This window comes from Triticum urartu, chromosome 2 (genome assembly GCF_003073215.2).
Source record: "Triticum urartu cultivar G1812 chromosome 2, Tu2.1, whole genome shotgun sequence".
Lineage (NCBI taxonomy): Eukaryota > Viridiplantae > Streptophyta > Magnoliopsida > Poales > Poaceae > Triticum > Triticum urartu.
Genome location: NC_053023.1, coordinates 736285254 through 736301556, shown reverse-complemented (window position 1 = coordinate 736301556; position 16303 = coordinate 736285254). Strand labels below are relative to the sequence as shown.

General features: G+C 46.7%; 1 long non-coding RNA gene across 1 annotated transcript; it reads right to left on the bottom strand.

Moving 5' to 3' along the window:
• Window positions 1-687: 687 nt before the first annotated feature.
• Window positions 688-2666, bottom strand: LOC125534522. The gene is made up of 2 exons (XR_007294504.1): window positions 2197-2666; window positions 688-950 (listed from the first exon to the last, which is right to left on the bottom strand). It is a non-coding gene; the product is annotated as an uncharacterized LOC125534522 (long non-coding RNA).
• Between the last annotated feature and the right edge of the window lie 13637 nt (window positions 2667-16303).

Here is a 16303-nt window from a genome sequence, read left to right as displayed (position 1 = left end):
TCCATACTCCCGTTTGGAAAGACATTACTTCCGGACTCCAGTTCTTCCGCTCTATCACCAGTGTTAACATTGGCAACGGCGTCACTACAGCCTTCTGGCTGGACCTTTGGCTCGAGGATCGTACCCTCGATGCCCGCTTTCCGAGCTTGTTTTCTCATGTCACCAAAGCTAATGTCTCTGTCGCGTTTGTGCTCTCGGACCCGGACCTTCGTCTAATGCTGCAGCCGCGCCTATCCAACGCTGCTACCACCGAACTAGCTTCACTACAAGAAATCTGTTAATACGTGACGGTACTAGTCCGTCACAAATGAGTCGAAAACTGTCATGGGTGCCCATGCATGACGGACCTGAAGTCCGTCATGTATATCGCGTCATAATTTGACATCGTGCATTCCTTGACGGTTCTTGACCGTCATGGATCTGCCCCAAGCCCGCCCAGGCCCAAACCATTGTGACGGAACAAGCCGTCATAGCCTGATGCCACGTTGGATTTTCGATTCGCCAAGTGGAATGATGTGGCTGCCTACGTGGATACTACATTTCGTCATAGAAATCGTCACAAATGTAGGCACAATTTAAAATGGTCCAGCCAATTTATTTTGGCCCAATTTTGACACAGTATAATTTTAGCCAATTTTGGCCCAAAGAAAAAGTAATTTCAAACAATTCACGTAATATGCGGCAATCTGTATGTATATATTTTTCTCAAAAAAATCCTGTGTGTATATACAACATAGCAGTTTACAAATCCTTCCATGTAATGATAATTTACAACACTAAATATATCACACAACAAGGTTAACAAGCAGTACAATCCAGTTTACACCAACAAAACATATAAACTTTTGAAGCTGCTGTTGAGGTTCTTCGTCGACTCTCCTGATGGCAACTATCATGTCCTGGCGTGGATTATGATGGGTAGCACTTTGTAGACCACTACCCAATCATACCTAGCATATTTAAAAGAACATTAGATTTTTGCAGATTCATAGATAGTAGAGACAACAATATTACAACATGTGTAAAAAATGTATTACATGTCCACTTGGCCAGTATTGAGAGTACTATTACTCATAACAGGAAAAATAATGAAATGAACAAACCAGTATATTTGTATAGAAGGTGACAAGACCTACAAATATATTTTATTACTTGGCTTACAAATTACTTCATGGTTATTAAAGTACAAGCTAAATCGTAAAACATGAACACCAACTGAACATAATATCACCTTAGTTTATGCAAGCTAGAATACTTCATGCACCGAATTAATTAAGTAGGACGTGGGATCTTAGGGGACTTACATGTATGTCATGTAGTAACAATCACTAAGCTGTTTTGATGGAATTATACAAGGCAAGATTTTTTTGGTTTGATGTGATCAAACATCTCAGCAGCACATGTGAAAGACACGGCAAGCTTTGGAACTAACAGAATCCAATTTACATAAACAGAACATGTAAACGATTGAGGTTGTTATTCTGGTTCTCGTCGTCGGCCCTCCTGATGGTAGCCCACTACCTAATAATGCCTAGCATATTTGTACCAACAAACTATTTGAGGCTGTTATTGAGGTTCTTGACGTCAGCCTTCCTAATACTAGCCCTCTACCTAATACCTTAGCATATTTACAAAAAAATTAGACATTAGATAGTAGAAATAAGATATTAGAACAAACATAAAAATAAATGACATGCTTTCCAAAATTCTTAAAGCATACCATGGCTACAAATGAGAATAACATTATATACAATAAAATAATAATAATCATGTTGTTGCTTAACATTAATCCAAATAGAAGTGTGTCAAATGAAAGTCTATTCAAGTTGACCTTTAAGTGACAACGTAACAGAAGATAGATTTCAGAACTCCTAGTACTCAGCAGCAGTTGAGGCCATATGAATCCACGGGAAAATGGCATCACTAATAAGCAATATTAATGGGGCGGAGCCGCTGCTCGTCGACCCGACCGGCGTAAACTTCAAATGTTCATGTGTCAACAAGTTCACTCATGAAACTAAATTTTTGTCAAGGATCTGAAAATAGCAACCAACACTTCCTTGACACATAAACTTCAATTGGCATGAAAAATACCTAACTCTGAACTAGATCAACTAAATAGGTGTAGTTCAGTGGTAGTTGAGCTGCGAAATGGAAATAATTAAGAAATCATAGGAGTGGCGGTAGAGAACCAACCCCTGGTTGATCACGGAGCAGCTCCATCACGGCCATCGTGGCCGCCCGCCCTCTCAAGCTCTATTTTGCGCCATGCAGCAGTGCCACCAAGACTTGCATCCTAAAAAACATAGATCATAATCAGGGAAATTAGAATGTTAAGTTATCAAAATAAAAAAAGAGGGAATGACATCAACAAGATTTAGATAAAGCAGTAGACAGCAATCCCCACTTGTTGGGGGAACTATTGCTGAGGGCGACCTAGATATGGAGGTAGGGAGCAGAGGAGTTGAATAAGAAATGTGTGTGTCATTGTGTTGGCAAGTGCTAGCTCGCTGTGTCTCCAGGTTCAGAGAGTGAGCAAACACGTACGTTGTCTTGGTACAAGTACTAGTAAGTGCAGAACTAATAGTAGTAGTACTACTATAAATTGACTCACTAATACATGTGTTTAGTACACAAATTGATAAGTTTAAACTTTGTATTATTACTGTAGGACTACCACACTGTAAATGTAATTTTCTTCTAAGATTCAGATTAAACTAATTCTGATATATATATTCACCGAGCTGCAAGAGACAGTAAGAACAGAAAAAGAAATGCCTAGGAGAAAACACTAAACAGAACATGTCACGATGTTAATACATTAACAGAAATCATGTCTCCAAGACCTATTTGATGAAATTATTGACCACACTTGATTACATTTATTCATACTGAATTATATTTTGATAGAAAATAAACTGAATGAATACTGAACACTTGGTTATATTGATTTAGAGAACAGAGATACACCAAACTATTGGAAAAATCTAAACTCAATTAGATTTGGTAGAGAACTAACTGAAATATATATTGATAGAAGGTCGTATCTGCAGCCGGTTGACGAACATGTGTGGATATATCAACTTGGTACCCTGCAGTGTACAAGATGGAGAGAAAACTCAATGTTAAAAGATTCAGAGAGGAAGCACGACACACACAACATACTGGCTGTTGTTGCACGCACGCACATCTCACTAGTAGACACGCCGGAGCCACCGATTGCCGCTGCTGCCGCCATGTCATCACGCACGCACAACGCACCCTACAAGTTGGAGAAGGCAATACCCATGCTTAGGAAATCAACTGTAGAGGGAGGCCACGCACCAGCCATAGCCTTCCCAGCTTGCCCACGAATGGCTGGTACAACTACCAGTGTAGGCAAATGAACCGGCGGTCGCAGCAGAAACACAAGGCCATGGTATCGAGGAAGCCAAAAGGAGGGAGGGGCAAGGGCAGCATCACTAACCAGTCGCGACTAGGTGCGGCCTCCACCGAGCAATTGTGCTAACCGGCCACCCGACGGTAGCTCCGGTCTGACAAGACCTATGTCGTTCAGCTTTGTCCCAGATCTGTGTGTGCCGGATCTATAGCAGCAGCCCGAGGCCATGGTATTGAGGATGGCGAAGAAAGAGGCCGCAACCGTGGAGGTGGGGTTGGGTGGAGGAAGCATACCTGGCCAAACGGGCCGGCCCGGCCCATCATAATCGTGCCTGGCTCGGCACGGCCCGCCAGGGCACGATTACTATACGGGCCGTGCCGTGCCGGCCCGCGTGCTGCGCCCCCAGACCCAGGCACGGCCCAGTTAGTAAACGGGCCGGCACGTTGGCCCGTTTAGCACGGTGGGCCGCATATTTTTAGCCTATTATTTGATGCACTGAGAGTTTTTTAACCTATTTTACATGTTGGGCCATATATAGATGTATAAAAAATAAAAAAACTTAATCGGGCCGTGCCGTGCCGGCCCGCGTGCCCAGCCTCCAGGCCCAGGCACGGCCCAGGGCGTGCCGCGTGCCGGGCCCGGCCCGTTTAGCCCGTGTCGTGCCTGGCCCAAGGCGGGCCGTGCCGGCGTGCTCATGGGCCGGCCCAAAAAAACCAGCCCATTTGGCCAGCTATAGGAGGAAGGAGAACCAGAGCGGTGGGGGTGCGGGGGCGGCATAAAGGAGAGGATTAGAGAGAAGGGAGAAGATGTTGGGGCGGCGGCGGTGGGAGAAAGAGATGGGGGAAGAAGAGGCCTAGGGTTAGCTTTTATACGGGGAATGGGTCAGGCGGGCTTCGGGGCTGAACTAGGCTGGTTTATGACGGTTTATCAAAATGTCAAGGGAAATTCGTCATGTATTAACCGATTTTTTGCAGTGATTGCTTACGTGCTCTATTAGCCACTGTTAACCTTTTGCCGCAGGTTCCGGATACCCGTTTATGCAGGAACAATGACCGGCCACTCTCCAATGCCTCTGCTTATGAGGCAGCTTTTTTATCCAGGTCGGATGATCTGTTCGCAGATTTCATTTGGGGGAAGAATTATACGACTAATCACTGCAGGTTGTTTCTTTGGTTGGCGCACCGCGGAAGACTGTTCACCAACGATCGAAGATTCCGTCGTGGCCTGACAAACTCGGCATCCTGCCCATTCTGCCCGGACGTAGAAACAACTTCACACATGCTTCTCCACTGCTCGGTTGCTTCAGATGCTTGGCTTGCTGTCGACTCCCTTCTCGTCAACCCGGCTGATTGCCTATCTATCAGCGACCTCCGGAATGTGCAGCCCTCTTGCAAGGTCCGGAACACTGTTATTTTGGCCATCCTCTGGAACCTTTGGAAAAGAAGAAATGCAAAAGTTTTCAACCATGAAGTGCAATCCATGGGCTACGCCCTCCGAAGTGCTGCCGGTGACATCTTCCTCTAGGCCAATCGCTGCCCCAACGTCGACCGCAAGAGGATTTTAATTGACTGGGGGATTATGTTGTCACACCTTGATGTAACTTAGTGTTTAGTCCCTGCTTTCCGCTCCCCCTCCTGTACATTTTCTCTGTTAAACTACAAAATGAATAAATGAGTTCAGGCTGGCTTTGCCCGCCGTAGTACCCTAAAAAAATAGAAATATTTACATAAATTTATTTATTTTCAAAGAAATATTTTTTTACTACACTGTACACATGCTATGAGGAAATTCCAGGGTGGTCCACGGACCACCCTGGCCACCCCCTAGCTACGCCACTGGATGGGAGTCGCGCCGCACGGTTGAGGCCAGCAACAAGGTGTCCTGCATGCTCATGCTCGAGCTCGAGGCTGCCGTCCATGTCCCGGATCTTAAAGGTCTGGCCTTCATTGTGTTTCCCTAACTTTAGTTCCTTGATGTCCCTTTACCACTACAGCTTGCTCAATTCTTTTGCCCAAATGTGGTCGAAACCCTATTGCTGTTTGTGGAAAACACAAGGATCTGCTGGGCGTATTGCTGTGCGGGCCTCCCTTGACAAGACTTTTGATAAACCTTCATCAGCAAATTAAAAGGCCTTGTGTTTAGGACGCCTGTCGGATATTAGGCGGAAAATATCTCTTAAGAAAGTGCCTTCAAAAGTTCTCTTGTGATTACACATGCATCCAAGCATCACAAGTTTCGTTTTCACAGAGAACTACATGCATGCATGGCAGCATAAGAGAAACATCATTCACAAATTACATTCCAACAGCCCATTTACAGAGCAAATCTATGACTTGATCATCAATGGTATGGTAGCATAGCACTCTGCCTTATGCCTATGTGGTCCCTTGATCATTGCTTCGTCAAGTACCGTGCATACATTTTTTTGCAAAAAAAAAAGTACGGTGTATACATACCCACAACTTCTCATATACGTACAACGGTCATCGTCCCAAGTCCCAAGTCGATAGTACATCCATCGTCGGACGTCAGACATCAATTTTAACTTTGAGTACCTGATTAGTGAAACCCGCGACCACCCATCTGAGTGCCCGTTCGAATTTAAGTGGCACGAGAAAAAAAAGCTGAAGTGCGTGCTGGTTTTCACTTCTCGTCACGGTTGATCACACGGGTGCTGGTGGCGGCGGATGCCGTTAGACCGTGGGCAAGCGCGGGGGACCGACTTGCACACATGCGGGGTCCGAGTGCGGCTCCTCTTCGAACCCTAGATGAGCCTGAACGAGCCATCGTCCAAGGGCTGGACCCTTCCTAGGTTTTGATCGCCGCCGTGGGCGATAGATTCATCATGTGGTGGAGGCGGCGATGAACGCCGTTGCCGAGGCCGCCCTAGTTCGGCTGATTGACTTATAATGTAGAGCAGGGCGGGAACATGTTTCATGTATCTGCCAGGCAGCCGCCGCCGAGAATCTGCTCTGACTCGGTCCATTACTCCCGGCACTGCCTGTCAAGCTGGGCACAGATGCAACCCCCGGATGGCCCGCCGTGATCGTTGTCCCCCCGGACTGTGACGCCCTCGATTTAACCGTACACTAATTATGCACGCAAATATGTACGACCAAGATCAAGGACTCATAGTAAGATTCACAACACAACTCTAGACACAAATTAAAATAATACAAGCTTTATATTACAAGTCAGGGGCCTCGAGAGCTCGAATACAAGAGCTCGATCATAGACGAGTCAGCAGAAACAACAATATCTGAGTACAGACATAAGTTAAACAAATTTGCCTTAACAAGGCTAGCACAAACTGGGATACAGATCGAAATAGCCGCAAGCCTCATACCTGGGATCCTCCTAAACTACTCCTGGTCGTCCGCGGTCTACACGTAGTAGTAGGCACCTCCAGTGTAGTAGGAGTCGTCGTGGACGGTGGCGTCTGACTCCTAGACTCCATCGTCTAGTCGCAACAATCGGGTATAGAAAAGGAGAAAAAGGGGAAGCAAAGCAACCGTGAGTACTTATCCAAATTACTCGCAAGCAAGGAGCTACACTACATATGTGTGCATTTGTATCAACTGGAAAAGGGCGTAGCATATGTGGACTGAACTGCAGAATGCCGGAATAAGAGGGGATAGCTAGTCCTATCGAAGACTATGCTTCTGGCAACCTTCATCTTGCAGTATGTAGAAGAGAGTAGATGGTAAGTTCACCAAGTATCATCGCATAGCATAATCCTACCCGGCGATCCTCCCCTCTTCGCCCCGTGAGGGAGCGATCACCGGGTTGTATTTGGCACTTGGAAGGGTGTGTTCTATTAAGTATCCGGTTCTAGTTGTCATAAGGTAAGGTACAGCTCCAAGTCGTCATGTTACCGAAGATCAGGCTATTCAAATAGATTAACTTCCCTGCAGGGGTGCACCACATTTCCAACACGCTCGATCCCCTTTGTCCGGACACACTTTCCTGGGTCATGCCCGGCCTCGGAAAATCAACACGTCGCAGCCCTACCTAGGCACAACAGAGAGGTCAGCACGCCGATCTAAATCCTATGGCGCAGGGGTCTAGGTCCATCGCCCATTGCACACCTGCACGTTGCGTACGCGGCCGGTGAGCAAACCTAGCCTCCCTTATACAAGAGCAGGCGTTCCAGTCCAACCGGGCACGCGCCGCTCAGTCGCTGACGTCAAGAAGGCTTCGGCTGATACCACGACGTTGAGTGCCCATAATTGTTCCCGCGTACTTGGTTAGTGCGTATAGGCCAGTGGCCAGACTCAGATCAAATACCAAGATCTCGTTAAGCGTGTTATTTTGAAATAACCGCGGACGCCGACCAGGGCCAGGCCCACCTCTTTCCTAGGTGGTCTCAACCTGCCCTGTCGCTTCGCCACAAGGACCCACACAGAGGGCCGTCGGGAAAGTATGTCCTTTCAGCCCCCAATCCGTGGATCAACCGCGGGTACTCAACGAGCTGACCCGACTTTAGTCATCACATATATCACACATTATGTGTATAAGTATATACCCATGATCACCTCCCGAGTGATCACGGCCCGATAGTATAGCATGGCAGACGGACAAGGATGTAGGGCCACTGATGGTAAACTAGCATCCTATACTAAGCATTTAGGATTGCATGTAAGGTATCAATAAATGTAGCAACAATGACAGGCTATGCATCAGAATAGGATAAACGGATAGCAGTAACATGCTACACTACTCTAATGCAAGCAGTAGAGAGAAGAATAGGCGATTTCTGGTGATCAAGGGGGGGGGGCTTGCCTGGCTGCTCTGGCAAGAAAGAGGGGTCATCAACAGCGTAGTCGATCGGCGCACCAGCAGCGGCGTCAGTATCGTAGTCTATTGGAGAGAAGAGGGGGAAGAAACAATGAATATAATGCAAATAGATGCATAGCGATGCATGACATGACAAGTAGCGGTGCTACGGGTGCCCTAACGCGGTATGAGGTGATACTGGTGAAGGGGGGAAACATCCGGGAAAATATCACCGGTGTTTCGCGTTTCCGGACAGATGAATCGGAGGAGGAAAGTTCCGTGGTCGCTATGCTAGGATGTGTAGCGGACGAACGGGCTGCGTATCCAGATTCGTCTCGTCGTTCTGAGCAAATTTCATGTACACAGGTTTTCCATCCGAGCTACGGTTTATTTTATATTGATTTTAAAAGATTTAAATCAATTTTGGCATTTATTTAATTATTTTAATTCTACATTATCCAGAACAGTGCATGCTGACGCCAGCATGATGTCAGCAGTCAACAGGGGTTGACTGGGTCAAACCTGACGTGCGGGACCCACCTGTCATACTCTGTTTAGTTTAATTAGAATTTAGCTAATCTAATTACTGTTTAATTAAACTAACTAGTTAATTAGATTAATTAAACATGATTAATTAACTTAATTAATTCACTAATTAATTAATTAATTTTATTAATTCATTTTTATTTTATTTCCTTTTTCTTTTTTAAACATTCTGGGGCGGGCCCCGGCTGTCATTGGGCCAGAGCCTTAGCGGTCTGGGTTAACGGGCGTCGGGCATGGGCGCCAGAGTGGGGTCGGGCGCGGCCCAGCTCGCGGTTGCAGCGACCGGTGATGTCAGTGGCCGCGGGCGAGAGGCGCTGCAGGTGGTCGACGGCGAGCGGCGCCGACGGAGGATGGCACAGGTGGTGTAGAGTCGGCAACAGGGGGTCGGCCACGGCGCAGGTTCGCGGACGGCAGGAGGAGGAGCAGCGCGCGGCACGTGCAGGCGTGGCTAGCGGGCAGGACGTGGCACAGGCGGACGGAGGCGACGACACCGGTGGGCAGAGGCGGCCAGCGGGCGAGGTGGAGCAGCGGGCAGCGACGAGGAGCAGGTGTGGCGCACGCACAGCGCGTCGGGGGAAGCTGGGCGCGGCGGGCGCGCGCGTTGCGCGAACCGAGCACGTCGTGGGTCTACGCGGGCGGGTGCGAGCACGGGAGCGGCTAGGTAGGGCGCGGCCGGAGCGCGCTCACGACGGACAGTGGGCGGGGCGGCGCAAGCGACGGGGACAGGGGGAAAAGGGGGGTAGGCAGAGTGGGTCGGTGTCCTCACTCCCGTTGCAGGGGTTCACCAGCGAGGCTCGACGGAGTCCGACGAGGAGGAGGTCGAGGACGGTGCGACGAGGTCGAGGCGGAAGGCGACGTTGAGGTCAGGGCGGCATGGCTTGATGCGGGCCGTCGAGGAGGAGGTTGAGGACGAGCGATGGAGACGGGGAGGTGGCTGAAGGAAATATGCCCTGGAGGCAATAATAAAGTTATTATTTATGTCCTTGTATCATGATAAATGTTTATTATTCATGCTAGAATTGTATTAACCGGAAACATAATACATGTGTGAATACATAGACAAACAGAGTGTCACTAGTACCTCTACTTGACTAGCTCGTTGATCAAAGATGGTTATGTTTCCTAACCATAGACATGAGTTGTTATTTGGTTAACGGGATCACATCATTAGGAGAATGATGTGGTTGACTTGACCCATTCCATTAGCTTAGCACTTGATCGTTTAGTTTGTTGCTATTGCTTTCTTCATAACTTATATATGTTCCTATGACTATGAGATTATGCAACTCCCGTTTACTGGAGGAACACTTTGTGTGCTACCAAACGTCACAACGTAACTGGGTGATTATAAAGGTGCTCTACAGGTGTCTCCGAAGGTATTTGTTGGATTGGCGTATTTCGAGATTAGGATTTGTCACTCCGATTGTCGGAGATGTATCTCTGGGCCCTCTCGGTAATGCACATCACTCAAGCCTTGCAAGCATTGCAACTAATAAGTTAGTTGCGGGATGATGTATTACGGAACGAGTAAAGAGACTTGCCGGTAACGAGATTGAACTAGGTATTGAGATACCGACGATCGAATCTCGGGCAAGTAACATACCGATGACAAAGGGAACAACGTATATTGTTATGCGGTCTGACCGATAAAGATCTTCGTAGAATATGTAGGAGCCAATATGAGCATCCAGGTTCTGCTATTGGTTATTGACCGGAGACGTGTCTCGGTCATGTCTACATAGTTCTCTAACCCGTAGGGTCCGCACGCTTAAAGTTCGGTGACGATCGTAATTAGGTGTTTTGTGTTTTGATGTACCGAAGGTTGTTCGGTGCCCCGGATGTGATTACGGACATGACGAGGAGTATCGAAATGGTCGAGACATAAAGATTGATATATTGGAAGCCTATATTTGGATATCGGAAACATTCCTGGTGAAATCGGATTTTACCGGAGTACCGGGGGGTTACCGGAACCCCCCCCCCCCCGGGGGGGGGGGGTTATTGGGCCTACATGGGCCCTAAGGGAGAAGAGGAGGGCCGGCCAGGCCAGGCCGAGCGCCCCCTCCCCCCCTAGTCCGAATAGGACAAGGAAGGGGGGCGGCGCCCCCCTTTCCTCTTTCTCCCTTCCCCCTTTCTTTACCAACAAGGCAAGAGGGGGGGTCCTACTCCCGGTGGGAGTAGGACTCCTCCAGGCGCACCCCTTGGGCCGGCCGCACCTCCCCCTCTCCCTCCGTTATATATGGGGGCAAGGGGGCACCCCATGACACACAAGTTGATCTTCGTGATCGTTCCTTAGCCGTGTGCGGTGCCCCCTTCCACCATATTCCACCTCGGTTATATCGTAGCGGTGCTTAGGCGAAGCCCTGTGTCGGTAGAACATCATCACCGTCATCACGCCGTCGTGCTAACGAAACTCTCCCTCAACACTTTGCTGGATCAGAGCTCAAGGGGCGTCACCGAGTTGAACATGTGCAGAACTCGGAGGTGCCGTACGTTTGGTACTTGGATCGGTCGGATCTAGAAGACGTACGACTACTTCCTCTACGTTGTGTCAACACTTCCGTTGCCGGTCTACGAGGGTACGTAGATAACACTCTCCTCTCTCGTTGCTATGCATCACCATGATCTTGCGTGTGCATAGAAAAATTTTGAAATTACTACGTTCCCCAACAGTGGTATCAGAGCCTAGGTTTTATGCGTTGATGTTGTGCACGAGTAGAACACAAGTGAGTTGTGGGCGATATAAGTCATACTACTTACCAGCATGTCATACTTTGGTTCGGTGGTATTGTTGGATGAAGCGGCCCGGACAGACATTACGCGTACGCTTACGCGAGACTGGTTCTACTGACGTGCTTTGCACACAGGTGGCTGGCGGGTGTCAGTTTCTCCAACTTTAGTTGAACCAAGTGTGGCTACGCCTGGTCCTTGCGAAGGTTAAAACAACACCAACTTGACAAACTATCGTTGTGGTTTTGATGCGTAGGTAAGAACGGTTCTTGCCAAGCCCGTAGCAGCCACGTAAAACTTACAACAACAAAGTAGAGGACGTCTAACTTGTTTTTGCAGGGCATGTTGTGATGTGATATGGTCAAGACATGATGCTAAATTTTATTGTATGAGATGATCATGTTTTGTAACCGAGTTATCGGCAACTGGCAGGAGCCATATGGTTGTCGCTTTATTGTATGCAATACAATCGCGCTGTAATGCTTTACTTTATCACTAAGCGGTAGCGATAGTCGTGGAAGCATAAGATTGGTGAGACGACAACGATGCTACGATGGAGATCAAGGTGTCGCGCCGGTGACGATGGTGATCATGACGGTACTTCGGAGATGGAGATCACAAGTACAAGATGATGATGGCCATATCATATCACTTATATTGATTGCATGTGATGTTTATCTTTTATGCATCTTATCTTGCTTTGATTGGCGGTAGCATTATAAGATGATCCCTCACTAAATTATCAAAGTATAAGTGTTCTCCCTGAGTATGCACCGTTGCGAAAGTTCTTCGTGCTGAGACACCACGTGATGATCGGGTGTGATAGGCTCTACGTTCAAATACAACGGGTGCAAAACAATTGCACACGCGGAATACTCAGGTTAAACTTGACGAGCCTAGCATATAACAGATATGGCCTCGGAACACGGAGACCGAAAGGTCGAGCGTGAATCATATAGTAGATATGATCAACATATTGATGTTCACCATTGATACTACTCCATCTCACGTGGTGATCGGACATGGTTTAGTTGATTTGGATCACGTGATCACTTAGAGGATTAGAGGGATATCTTTCTAAGTGGGAGTTCTTAAGTAATATGATTAATTGAAGTTAAATTTATCATGAACATAGTGTTGGGGAACGTAGTAATTTAAAAAATTCCTACGCACACGCAAGATCATGGTGATGCATAGCAACGAGAGGGGAGAGTGTTGTCTACGTACCCTCGTAGACCGTTCGCGGAAGCATTATATCAACGCGGTTCATGTAGTCGTACGTCTTCACGTCCGACCGATCCAAGTACCAAAAGCACGGCACATCCGAGTTCTGCACACGTTCGGCTCGGTGACGTCCTCGCCTTCTCGATCCAGTAAGAGGGGCGAAGTAGTAAATGAGTTCCGGCAGCACGACGGCGTGGTGACGGTGTTGGTGAAGAACAATCTCCGCAGAGCTTCGCCTAAGCACTACGAAAACTATGACGGAGGATAAACTAGAGGGGACGGGGTTGCCGGCACACGGCTTAGTGTTTCTTGATGTGTCTTGGGTGCTAGCCCTACCCCTCTATTTATATGTTGAGCCCTAGGGTCGAAACTTGGAGTAAAAGCCTCCACAAAGTCGGTTTCACCCGAAAGGCAAGAATCCTTCTCGGACTCCAGGGCCAGACGCCAGGGTTCCCAGCGTCTGGACCCTGGCGTCTGGCCCCTGGACTCCGCAAAACTTCCTTTTTCCCTTTCCAAAAACCTTGTGGGCTTTCCGCTTTGGCCCAAATAAAGTGTTCTCGTACCCAAACATTTCGGGAAACATCTGGAACCCCTTCCGGTGATTTCCGGAACCCTTCCGGTGACCAAACACTATTATCCCATATATCAAACTTTATCTCCGGACCATTCCGGAGTTCCTCGTCATGTCCGTGATCTCATCCCGGAATCCGAACAACATTCGGTCATCAACATACATAACTCATATAGTACTATATCGTCAACGAACGTTAAGCGTGCGGACCCTATGGGTTCGAGAACTATGTAGACATGACCGAGACACCTCTCTGGTCAATAACCAATAGCGGGACCTGGATGCCCATATTGGCTCCTACATATTCTACGAAGATCTTTATCGGTCAGACCGCATAACAACATACGTTGTTCCCTTTGTCATAGGTATGTTACTTGCCCGAGATTCGATCGTCGGTATATCAATACCTAGTTCAATCTCATTACCGGCAAGTCTCTTTACTTGTTCCGTAATACATAATCCCGCAACTAACTCATTAGTTGCAATGCTTGCAAGGCTTATAGTGATGTGCATTACCGAGTGGGCCCAGAGATACCTCTCCGACAATCGTAGTGACAAATCCTAATCTCGAAATACGCCAACCCAACAAGTACCTTTGGAGACACCTATAGACCACCTTTATAATCACCCAGTTACGTTGTGACGATTGGTGGTACACAAAGTGTTCCTCTCGTAAACGGGAGTTGCATAATCTCATAGTCATAGGAACATGTATAAGTCATGAAGAAAGCAATAGCAACAAACTAAACGATCACGTGCTAAGCTAACGGAATGGGTCAAGTCAATCACATCATTCTCCTAATGATGTGATCCCGTTAATCAAATGACAACTCATGTTTATGGTTAGGAAACTTAACCATCTTTGATCAACGAGCTAGTCAAGTAGAGGCATACTAGTGACACTCTGTTTGTCTATGTATTCACACATGTATTATGTTTCCGGTTAATACAATTCTAGCATGAATAATAAACATTTATCATGAAATAAGGAAATAAATAATAACTTTATTATTGCCTCTAGGGCATATTTCCTTCAGTCTCCCACTTGCACTACAGTCAATAATCTAGATTACATAGTAATGATTCTAACACCCATGGAGCCTTGGTGTTGATCATGTTTTGCTTGTGGAAGAGGCTTAGTCAACGGGTCTGCAACATTCAGATCCGTATGTATCTTGCAAATTTCTATGTCTCCCACCTGGACTAAATCCCGGATGGAATTGAAGCGTCTCTTGTTGTGCTTGGTTCTCTTGTGAAATCTGGATTCCTTTGCCAAGGCAATTGCACCAGTATTGTCACAAAAGATTTTCATTGGACCCGATGCACTAGGTATGACACCTAGATCGGATATGAACTCCTTCATCCAGACTCCTTCATTTGCTGCTTCCGAAGCAGCTATGTACTCCGCTTCACACGTAGATCCTGCCACGACGCTTTGTTTAGAACTGCACCAACTGACAGCTCCACCGTTTAATATAAACACGTATCCGGTTTGCGATTTAAAATCATCCGGATCAGTGTCAAAGCTTGCGTCAACGTAACCATTTACGATGAGCTCTTTGTCACCTCCATAAATGAGAAACATATCCTTAGTCCTTTTCAGGTATTTCAGGATGTTCTTGACCGCTGTCCAGTGATCCACTCCTGGATTACTTTGGTACCTCCCTTTTAGACTTATATCAAGGCACACATCAGGTCTGGTACACAGCATTGCATACATGATAGAGCCTATGGCTGAAGCATAGGGAACATCTTTCATCTTCTCTCTATCTTCTGTAGTGGTCGGGCATTGAGTCTTACTCAACTTCACATCTTGTAACACAGGCAAGAACCCTTTCTTTGCTTGATCCATTTTGAACTTTTTTCAAAACTTTGTCAAGGTATGTGCTTTGTGAAAGTCCAATTAAGCGTCTTGATCTATCTCTATAGATCTTGATGCCCAATATGTAAGCAGCTTCACCGAGGTCTTTCATAGAAAAACTTTTATCCAAGTATCCCTTTATGCTATCCAGAAATTCTATATCATTTCCAATTAGTAATATGTCATCCACATATAATATCAGAAATGCTACAGAGCTCCCACTCACTTTCTTGTAAATACAGGCTTCTCCAAAAGTCTGTACAAAACCAAATGCTTTGATCACACTATCAAAGCGTTTATTCCAACTCCGAGAGGCTTGCACCAGTCCATAAATGGATCGCTGGAGCTTGCACACTTTGTTAGCTCCCTTTGGATCAACAAAACCTTCCGGTTGCATCATATACAACTCTTCTTCCAGAAATCCATTCAGGAATGCAGTTTTGACATCCATCTGCCAAATTTCATAATCATGAAATGCGGCAATCGCTAACCTGATTCGGACAGACTAAAGCATCGCTACGGGTGGAAGGTCTCATCGTAGTCAATCCCTTGAAATTGTCAAAAACCTTTTGCAACAAGTCGAGCTTTGTAGACAGTAACATTACCGTTAGCGTCAGTCTTCTTCTTGAAGATCCATTTATTCTCAATTGCTTGCCGATCAACGGGCAAGCCAACCAAAGTCCACACTTTGTTCTCATACATGGATCCCATCTCAGATTTCATGGCTTCTAGCCATTTTGCGGAATCTGGGCTCACCACCGCTTCTTCATAGTTTGTAGGTTCATCATGATCTACTAGCATGACTTCCAGAACTAGATTACCGTACCACTCTGGTGCGGATCTTATTCTGGTTGATCTACGAGGTTCAGTAATAACTTGATCTGAAGTTCCATGATCATCATCATTAACTTCCTCACTAATTGGTGTAGGTGTCACAGAAACCGGTTTCTGTGATGAATTACTTTCCAATAAGGGAGCAGGTACAATTACCTCATCAAGTTCTACTTTCCTCCCACTCACTTCTTTCGAGAGAAACTCCTTCTCTAGAAAGGATCCGTTCTTGGCAAAGAATGTCTTGCCTTGGGATCTGTGATAGAAGGTGTACCCAATAGTCTCCTTTGGGTATCCTATGAAGACACATTTCTCCGATTTGGGTTCGAGCTTATCAGGTTGAAGCTTTTTCACATAAGCATCGCAGCCCCAAACTTTAAGAAAC